This window comes from Scylla paramamosain, chromosome 1, assembly GCF_035594125.1.
Source record: "Scylla paramamosain isolate STU-SP2022 chromosome 1, ASM3559412v1, whole genome shotgun sequence".
Classification (NCBI taxonomy): domain Eukaryota; kingdom Metazoa; phylum Arthropoda; class Malacostraca; order Decapoda; family Portunidae; genus Scylla; species Scylla paramamosain.
Genome location: NC_087151.1, coordinates 18,269,414 through 18,279,045, shown reverse-complemented (window position 1 = coordinate 18,279,045; position 9,632 = coordinate 18,269,414).

The following is a 9,632-nucleotide window of genomic DNA, read 5'->3' as shown; positions in this document are numbered from 1 at the left end:
TTTTCAGTGTTTTACTTAGAAAAACGCTAAAACGGATGCAAACCAACGAATATGGAGAAATAGAATATTACCAAAAAGGTATATTTTAAGTGTTTTTGAGCTTCTTACCTTCAAAAAACGCGAAAATGGATGGAAAGCACTCTATATTGGAATACAAAAGGACATTACGAGAAACGTGTATCATAACTGTTTTATAGTTTCACAACAACCACAAGGCAAAAATAGCAAAAACTCGGTGTATATGGAGAAGTTTCTTAGATACCAAAAATGCTCAAACTCAGAAATAACACTCTTAATTAAGAATACAGAACAACCTTACCAAATGCATGTATTTTGAGTGCTTTTCACATTCTTCGTTACCAAAACCAAAAATTGCATTCGAAACTAGCTTTATGTGGGAAAAAAATTACAATAAAACAAAAGTGTCTTATGAGTGTTTTTGAGCGTGATAGGCACTAAAGCACTAAAAAGGAAGGCAATCACATTATATGGGATTAAAACCAACTTTTACCAAGAACATGCCTTTACGTGTTTTTGAGCTTCTTACATACCAAAACGCTAAAACGCATGCAAAACACCCTTTATGGAGAAACAGAATAACATTACCAGAAACATGTATTTTGAATATTTTTTATCATGTTACCTATAAAAACGCCTAAATACATGCAAAGAACCCTATGTTTGGAAAATAAAAGGACATTACGAAAATCGTGTATTATTAGTGATTTTAAGTTCCTTAAGTACCAAAAAGCTAAAACCCACAAGTAACTCTTTAAAGAGAGAAAATTTTTTTTTCTTTGTTATTCATCTTCATAGGTACCGAGATGCCAAAATTCTGGGAAAATTCAGGGCTATTATATGATAAAACAAAAATTATCAAAAAAGTTAATTTTAGTTTTTTTTCGGACTGTTATGTACCAAACCCTAAAGTGCATCCATCCTATATAAGGAAATTAAACGACCTTACCAGAAATCTGTTTTTTGAGTTTTTTTCAGCATGTTAGGCACCAAAACGATAAATAATAAGGAACTCACTCTATATGAGAATCCAAAACAAAATTGCTGAAAACGTGTTTTTTCTTTGTTTTACGTAGAAAAACGCTAAAACGGATACAAACCTACCAATATCAAGAAATAGAAAAACATTACCAAAAAGGTATATTTTGAGAGTTTTTCAGCTTGTTACCTATAAAAAAACGCGAAAATTGATGCAAAGCACTCTATATTAGAAAACAAAAGGACTTTGCAAGAAAAGTGTTTAATGAGTTCTTTTTTATAGTTCAAAAGAACCAAAAGGGAAAAAACACAAAAACTCGTGTATATGGAGAAGGTTCCAAGATACCAAAATGCTGAAACTCATGAATAACACTCTTAATTGAGAAACAGAACAACCTTACTAAATGCGTGTATTTTGAGTGCTTTTCACATTCTTAATTACCAAAATCCCAAATTGCATGCGAAACCACCTTTATGTGAGAAAAAAAATTACATTACTAGAAAAGTGTCTTTTTAAGTGTTTTTGAGCGTGATAGGCAATAAAGCACTAAAAAGCAGGGTAATCATATTACATTGGAATAACACCAGTTTATTCCAAAAACTTGCCTTTAAGTGTTTTTGAGCTATTTATATACCAAACAGCTAAAACACATGCAAAACAAACTTTATGGAGAAACAAAATAACATTACCAAAAACATGTATTTTGAGTGTTTTTGATCATTTTATCTATAAAAACGCTTAGATACATGCATAGAACATTATGTTTGGGAAACAAAAGGACATTACGAGAAACGTGTATTATGAGTGTTTTTTTTAAGTTCCTTAAGTACCAAAAGCTAAAACCCACAAATAACACTATTTAGAAAATAAAAAATTAAAAAATTAAAAAAATAGGAATTTTATTTATTTATTTTTTATTTTTTATTTTTTTTTATTATTCATATTCATAGGTACCGAGATGCCAAAATTCTGGGAAAATTCAGGGCAATCATATGATAAAAGAATATTATCAAAAAAGTTAATTTCAGCTTTTTTTTCGGACTGTTATGTACCAAACCCTAAATTGCATGCAAAGACTCCTATATGAGGAAATTAAACGACCTTACCAGAAATATGTGTATTGAGTGTTTTTTTTTAGCATGTTAGGCACAAAAACGATAAATAATAAGGAACTCCCTCTATATGGAAATCCAAAAAAAAGTTGCAAAGCAACAAATATCAAGAAACAGAAAAACGTTACTAAAAAGGTATATTTTGAGTGTTTTTGAGCTTGATACCTACAAAAAACGCGAAAATTTATGCAAAGCACTCTATATTGGTAAACAAAAGGACATTGCAAGAAAAGTGTATAATGAGTGTTTTATAGTTCAAAACAACCACAAGGCAAAAAACGAAAAATCTCGTCTATATGGAGAGGTTTCCTAGTTACAAAAATGCTAAAACTCATGTATAACACTCCTAATTGAGAAACAGAACAACCTTAATAAATGCGTGTATTTTGAGTGCTTTTCACATTCTTAGTTAACAAAACCCCAAATTGCATGCAAAACCAGCTTTATGTGGGGAAAAAATGACATTACCAGAAAAATGTCTTTTGAGTGTTTTTGAGCGTGTTAGCCAATAAAGCACTAAAAAGCAAGGCAATCACATTACATTGGAATAAAACCAATTTTTAACAAGAACTTCCCTTTAAGTGTATTTGAGCTCCTTATATACCAAAACTCTAAAATGCATGCAAAATACACTTTATGGTGAAACAGAATAACAGTACCAAAAACATGTATTTTGAGTGTTTTTGATTATGTTAACAATAAAAACGCTTAAATACATGCAAAGAACCATATTTTTGGGAAATGAAAGGACATTACGAGAAACGTGTATTATGAGTGTTTTTAAGTTCATTAAGTACGAAAAAGCTAAAAGCCTCAAATTACATTCTTTATTGAGAAAAATAAATAAATAAATAAATAAATACGATTTTTTTTTCATTCTTATTCATCTTCACAGGTAACGATGTGCCAAAATTCGGGCAAAGTTCAGGAAATTATATGAAATAAGAACATTATCAAAAAAGTTAAATTTAGCTTTTTTTTCGGACTCTTATGTATCAAACCCCTAAAGTGCATGCAAAGCCATCTATATGGGGAAATTAAACGTCTTTGCCAGAAAACTGTCTTATGAGTGTTTTTCAGCATGTTAGGAACTAACACGATAAAACCCAAGGAAGTCAATCTATATGGGAATCCAAAAACAAAATTACTGAAAAGGTGTCTTTTCTATGTTTTACGTAGAAAACGCTAAAACGGATGCAAACCAACCAAAATGAAGAAATAGAATAACATTACCAAAATGGTATATTTTGAGTGTTTTTGAAATTGTTACCTACAAAAAACGCGAAAATGGATGGAAAGCACTCTATATTGGGAAGCAAAAGGCACCAAAAAGCATGTTAGGCACCAAAACGATATATAATATGAGTCACTCTATAAAATTAAAATTAAATTAAAACAAAATTACTGGAAACGTGTGTTTTAAAAGATTTACGTAGAAAAACGCTAAAACGGATGCAAACCAACCAATATGAAGAAATAGAATAACATTACCAAAAAAGTATATTTTGTGTGATTTTGAGCTTGTTACATAAAAAGAAACGCGAAAATGGATGCAAAGCACTCTATATAAGGAAAAAAAAAAAGGACATAAAAAACGTGTATAATGAGTGTTTTATAGTTTCACCAGAATCACAAGGCAAAAAACACAAAAACTCGACTGTATGCAGAAGTTTCTAAGATACCAAAATACTGAAACTCATGAATAACACTCTTAATGAAGAAACATAACAACCTTACTAAATGCGTGTATTTTGAGTGTTCTTTACAATCTTAGTTACCAAAACCCCAAATTCTATGCGAAACTAGCTTTATGTGAGAAAAAAAAATGACATTACCAGAAAAGTGTCTTTGAGTGTTTTTGAGCGTGTTAGGCAATAAAGCACTAAAAAGCAGGGCAATCACATTACATGGGAATAAAACCAATTTTTACGAAGAACTTGCCTTTTAGGGTTTTTGACACGCATTTAGTAAGGTTGCTCTGTTTCTCAATTAAGAGTTTTATTCATGAGTTTCAGCATATACACGAGTTTTTGCGTTTTTTGCCTTGTGTTTTTTTTTTTTTTTTAACTATAAAACATTCATTATACATTTTTCTCGCAATGTCCCTTTCTTTCCCAATATAGAGTGCTTTGTATCCATTTTCGCGTTTTTTTGTAACAAGCTCAAAAACACTCAAAATATACATTTTTGGTAATGTTTTTCTGCTTCTAGATATTGGTTGGTTTGTATCAGTTTTAGCGTTTTTTTTCTACGTAAAACACTGAGAAGACACGTTTTCAGTAATTTTCTTTTGGATTCCCACATAGAGTGAGTTCCTTATTATTCATCGTTTTGGTGCCTAACATGCTGAAAAACACTTAAAAGACAGATTTCTGGTAAGGTCTTTAATTTCCTCATATGGGAGGCTTTTCATGTCTTTTCAGTGTTTTTGAGCGTGTTACACAATAAAGCACTAAATGCCAGGGCAATCACATTACATGGGAATAAAACCAAATTTTACCAAGAATTTGCCGTTAAGTGTTTTTGACCTCCTTACATATCAAAACGCTAAAACGCATGCAAAATACATTTTATAGAGAAACAGAATAACATTACCAAATACATGTATTTTGAGTGTTTTTGATCATGTTATCTAAAAAAAACGCTTAAATACATGCAAAGAGCCTTATATTTGGGAAACGAAAGAACATTACGAGAAACGTGTATTATGAGTGATTTTTAAGTTCCTTCAGTACCAAAAAAAGCTAAAACCCACAAATAACACTCTTTAGAGAAAAAAATGATAAATAAAAAAATTTAAAAATGGGATTTTTTTTTTTTTTTTTTTTTTTGTTATTCATCTTCATAGGTACCGAGATGCCAAAATTCTGCCAAAATTCAGGGAATTTATGTGGAAAAAAGAACATTATCATAAAAGTTAATTATACCTTTTTATTTCGAATTGTTATGTATCAAACCCTAAAGTGCATGCAAAGCCACCTATATAGGGAAGTTAAACGATTTTACCAGAAAACTGTCTTTTCAGTGTTTTTCAGCATGTTAGGCACCAAAACGATAAATGATATAGAAGTCAGTCAATATGTGAATCCAAAAGAAAATTACTGAAAACGTGTCTTTTCAGTGTTTTACGTAGAAAAACGCTAAAGCGGATACAAACCATCCTATATGAAGAAATAGAATAACATTACCAAAAAGAAATATTTTGAGTGTTTTTGAGCTTGTTACCTACAAAAAATGCAAAAATGGATGTAAAACAAAAATGGATGTAAAGGACATTACGAGAAACGTGTATAACGAGTGTTTTATAGTTTTAAAATAACCACAAGGCAATAAACGCAAAAACTCGTGTATATAGAGAAATTTCTTACATACCAAAATGAATAAATGCATGAATAACACTTTTAATCGATAAACAGAACTACCTTACCAAATTGTGTATTTTGAGTGTTTTTCACATTCTTAGTTACGAAAATGCCAAATTACATGCGAAACTATCTTCATGCGGGAAAAAAAAATGACATTAGAAAAATGTCTTTTGATTGTTTTTCAGCGTGATATGCAACAAAACACTAAAAAGCAGAACGATCACATTACATGGGAATAAAACCAACTTTTACGAAGAATTTGCCTTTAAGTATTTTTTAACCCCTTATATACCCAACCGCTAAAACGCATGCAAAACAAACTTTATGGAGAAACAGAATAACATTACCAAAAACATGTATTTTGAGTGTTTTTGATCATGTTATCTATAAAAACGCTTAAGTACATGCAAAGAACATTATGTTTGGGAAACAAAAGGACATTACGAGAAACGTGTATTATGAGTGTTTTTTTTTTTTTTTTTAAGTTCCTTAAGTACCAAAAAGCTGAAACCCACAAATAACACTCTTTATTTAGAAAATTAAAAAAAAATTAAAATAAATAAAAAATATGATTTATTTTTTTGTTATTCATCTTCATAGGTACCGAGATGATAAAATTCTGGGAAAATTCAGGGCAATTATGTGATAAAAGAATATTATCAAAAAAGTTAATTTCAGCTCTTTTTTTTTCGGACTGTTATGTACCAAACCCTAAAGAGCATGGAAAGCCTCCAATATGAGGAAATTAAACGACCTTACCAGAAATCTGTGTTTTGAGTGTTTTTTAGCATGTTAGGCACCAAAACGATAAATAATAAGGAATTCACTCTATATGGGAATCCAAAACAAAGTTACTGAAAACGTGTCTTCTCAGTGTTTTACGTAGAAAAACGTTTAAACAGATGGAAACCAACCAATATCAAGAAATATAAAAACGTTACCAAAAAGGTATATTTGGAGTGTTTTTGAGCTTTTTACCTACAAAAAACTTGAAGATTGATGCAAAGCACTCTATATTGGGAAACAAAAGGACATTGCAAGAAAAGTGTATAATGAGTGTTTTATAGTTCAAAAGAACCACAAAGCAAAAAACGCAAAAAACTCGTGTATATGGAGAAATTTCCTAGATACCAAAATGCTGAAACTCATGAATAACACTCTTAATTGAGAAACAGAACAACCTTACTAAATGCGTGTATTTTGAGTGCTTTTCACATTCTTAGTTACTAAAACCCCAAATTGCATGCGAAACCACCTTTATGTGAGAAAAAAATGACATTACCAGAAAAGTGTCTTTTAAGTGTTTTTAAGCATGATAGGCAATAAAGCACTAAAAAGCAGGGAATCATATTACATTGGAATAACACCAAAATATACCAAAAACTTGCCTTTAAGTGTTTTTGAGCTCCTTATATACAAAACTGCTAAAACGCATGGAAAACACACTTTATGGAGAAAAAGAATAACATTACCAAAAACATGTATTTTCAGTGTTTTTCATCATGTTATCTATAAAAACGCTTAAATACATGCAAAGAACATTATGTTTGGGAAACAAAAGGACATAACGAGAAACGTGTATTATGAGTGTTTTTTAAGTTCCTTAAGTACCAAAAAGCTAAAACCCACAAATAACACTCTTTATTTAGAAAATATAAAAAAATAAAAAAAAATAAAAAAAATAGGAATTTTTTTTTTTTTTTTTTTTTTTGTTATTCATCTTCATAGGTACCGAGATGCCAAAATTCTGGGGAAATTCAGGGCAATCATATGATAAAACAATATTATCAAAAAAGTTAATTTCAGCTTTTTTTCGGACTGTTATGTACCAAACCCTAAAGTGCATGCAAAGCCTCCTATATGAGGAAATTAAACGACCTTACCAGAAATCTGTTTTGAGAGTTTTTTAGCATGTTAGGCACCAAAACGATAAATAATAAGGAACTCACTCTATATGGGAATCTAAAACAAATTTACTGAAAACGTGTCTTCTCAGTGTTTTACATAGAAAAACGCTAAAACGAATGCAAAGCAACCAATATCAAGAAATAGAAAAACGTTACTAAAAAGGTATATTTTGAGTGTTTTTGAGCTTGTTACCTACAAAAAAACGCAAAAATTGATACAAAGCACTCTATATTTTGAAACAAAAGGACATTGCAAGAAAAGTGTATAATGAGTGTTTTATAGTTCAAAAGAACCACAAAGCAAAAAACGCAAAATCTCGTGTATATGGAGAGGTTTCCTAGATACCAAAATGCTAAAACTCATGTATAACACTCTTAATTGAGAAACGGAAAAACCTTACTAAATGCGTGTATTTTGAGTGCTTTTAACATTCTTAGTTACCAAAACCCCAAATTGCATGCGAAAATAGATTTGTGGGAAAAAAAAAAAATCATTTACCAGAAAAGTGTCTTTTGAGTGTTTTTGAGCGTGTTAGGCAATAAAGCGCTAAAAACCAGGGCAAACACATTACACTGGAATAAAACCAATTTTTAACAAGAACTTGCCTTTAAGTGTTTTTGAGTTCCTTATATACCAAAACACTAAAACGCATGCAAAATACACTTCATGGTGAAACAGAAGAACATTACCAAAAACAAGTATTTTGAGTGTTTTTGATCATGTTACTAATGAAAACGCTTAAATACATGCAAAGAACACTATTTTTTGGGAAACGAAAGGACATTATGAGAAACGTGTATTATGAGTATTTTTAAGTTCATTAAGTACCAAAAAAGTTAAAACCCACAAATAACACTCTTTATAGAGAAAAAAAAAAGAAAAGAAAATATAATCTTTTTTTTTTTTTTTTTTTGTTCTTTATCTTCATAGGTACTAGGATGCTTCTCCATAAAGGAAATTTTTTTCATGCGTTTTAGCGTTTTGGTTTGTAAGGAGGTCAAAAACACTTCAAGGCAAGTTCTTGGTAAAAGTTGATTTTATTCCCATGTAATGTGATTGCCCTGTTTTTTTTCTGATTTATTGCCTAACACGCTCAAAAACACTCAAAAGACACTTCTAGTTATGTCATTTTTTTTCCAACATAGTTTCGCGTGCTATTTGGGGTTTTGCTAAGAATGTCAAAAACACTCAAAATATACGCATTTGGTAAGGTTGTCCTGTTTCTCAATTAATATTGTTATTCATGAGTTTCAGCATTTTGGTATCTCAGAAACTTCTTTATATACACGAGTTTTTGCGTTTTTTGCCTAGTGGTTCTTGTGAACCACAAGTTCTTTTTCTCAAAAATAATGACACTCATTATACACCTTTCTCGTAATGTCTTTTTGTTTCCCAATAGGGAGTGCTTTGCATCCATTTTCGCGTTTTTTTGTAGGTAACAAGCTCAAAAACACTCAAAATGTACCTTTTTGGTAATGTTATTTTATTTCTGTTTATTGGTTGGTTTGCATCCGTTTTAGCATTTTTCTACGTAAAACACCGAAAAGACACTTTTTCAGTAATTTTGTTTTAGATTCCCATATAGAGTGACTTGCATGTTATTTACCGTTAGGGTGCCTAACAAGCTGAAAAACACTCATAAGACAGTTTTCTGGCAAAGACGTTTAATTTCCCGATATAGGTGGCTTTGCATGCACTTTTAGGCATCTTGGTACCTATGAAGATAAATAAAGAAAAATAAAAAAAAATATTTTTTTATTTTTTATTTATTTATTTATTTTTTCTCACTAAAGAGTGTTATTTGTGGGATTTACCTTTTTGGTACTTAAGGAACTTAAAAACACTCATAATACACGTTTCTCGTAATGTCCTTTCGTTTCCCAAACATAAGGTTCTTTGCATGTATTTAAGCGTTTTTATAGATAACATGATCAAAAACACTCAAAATACAAGGTTTTGGTAATGTTATTCTGTTTCTCCATAAAGTGTGTTTTGCATGCGTTTTAGCAGTTTTGTATATAAGGAGCTCAAAAACATTTAAAGGCAAGTTCTTGGTAAAAAATGGTTTTATTCCAATGTAATGTGATTGTCCTGCTTTTGAGTGCTTTATTACCTATCACGTTGAAAAACACTCAAAAGACACTTTTCTGGTAAAGTCATTTTTTTTTCCCCACAAAGCTATTTTCGCATGTAATTTGGGTTTTTTGGTAACTAAGAATGTGAAAAGCACTCAAAATACACACATTTAGT